This window comes from Rhinopithecus bieti, unplaced genomic scaffold, assembly GCF_001698545.2.
Source record: "Rhinopithecus bieti isolate Rb0 unplaced genomic scaffold, ASM169854v2 scaffold_64503, whole genome shotgun sequence".
NCBI classification, from domain to species: domain Eukaryota; kingdom Metazoa; phylum Chordata; class Mammalia; order Primates; family Cercopithecidae; genus Rhinopithecus; species Rhinopithecus bieti.
In genome coordinates, this window is record NW_016825208.1 from 1121445 (window position 1) to 1123016 (window position 1572).

Genomic DNA, 1572 nt, shown 5'->3' on the forward strand with positions numbered 1-1572 from the left:
CTAACATGGTGAAACCCCGTCTCTACTAAAAAATACAAAAAACTAGCTGGGCGAGGTGGTGGGCGCCTGTAGTCCCAGATACACGGGAGGCTGAGGCAGGAGAATGGGGTGAACCCGGGAGGCGGAGCTTGCAATGAGCTGAGATCCGGCCACTGCACTCCAGCCCGGCGACAGAGCGAGACTCCGTCTCAAAAAAAAATAAAAATAAAAATAAAAAAATAAAAAAAAGCTCACTGGAGCCAGGCGTGGTGGCTCACACCTGTAATCCCAGCACTTTGGGAAGCTGAGGCAGGTGGATCACCTGTGGTCAGGAGTTCAAGACCAGCCTGGCCAACATGGTGAAACTCCGTCTTAACTAAAAATACAAAAAAAATAGCTGGGCTTGGTGGCGGGCACCTGTAATCCCAGCTACTTTGGTAGGCTGAGGCAGGAGAATTGCTTGAACCTGGGAGGTGGAGGTTACAGTGAACAGAGATTGCACCATTGCACTCCAGCCTGGGTGACAAGAGCGAAATTCTGTCTCAAAAAAAAAAAAAAAAAAAAAAAAAAAAAAAAAAAAGAAAGAAAAGAAAAGAAAAGAAGAAAGGAAACAAAAGGAAAAGAAAAGCTCACTAGGCATGGTGGTATGAGCCTGTAGTCCCAGCTACTCTGGAGGCTGAGGTGGGAAGATCCCTTGGGCTCGGGAGTTCACATGCTGCAGTGAGCTATAATTGTGCGACTGCACTCCAGCCTGGATGACTGAGACCCAATCTCTTAAAAATAAAAATAAAAGCTGGGCGTGGTGGCTCATGCCTGTAATCCCAGCACTTTGGAAGGCCGATGGGGCAGATCACGAAGTCAGGAGATTGAGACCATCCTGGCTAACACGGTGAAACCTGGTCTCTACTAAAAATACAAAAAATTAGCTGGGTGTGGTGGCACGTGCCTGTAGTCCCAGCTACTCAGGAGGCTGAGGCAAGAGAATTGCTTGAACCCAGGAGGCAGAGGTTGCCATGAGCTAAGATCGCGCCACTGCACTCCAGCCTGGGTGACGGAGTGAGACTCTTTCTCAAAAAATAAAAATAAAAATAAAAGCTAGGGAATGATCATCACGAAAAAATGCAGCTCTAGCAAAGAGAGAGGGAGAGTGATCTATTGGTTAGGGGAACATAATAAAAGATATTGGAAATATTTGATTGCTTAGAGTGAGAGATGATTACATAATATCCTTTATTATCTCAATATTTTTAAATGTATATATGGATTATATGTACACTTTTGAACACATATTTCATAGTTTTTGAGTAAAGAAGGACAGAAAGGGAAACAGAGAACAGGTACAGACAGTATTTTCTAATTTTGCTGTAAATGTGGAGCAGGAAAGTAGGAGAGTACCTGAAGCAAAATCCTTTTAAAAACTGATGTTACTGGCCAGGCGCAGTGGCTCACGCCTGTAATCCCAGCACTTTGGGAGGTGGGCGGCGGGGCGGATCACCTGAGGTCAGGAGTTCAAGACCAGCCTGGCCAACATGGTGAAACTCCGTCTCTACCAAAAATACAAAATTAGCCGGGAGTGGTGGAGGCAGGGGCGGG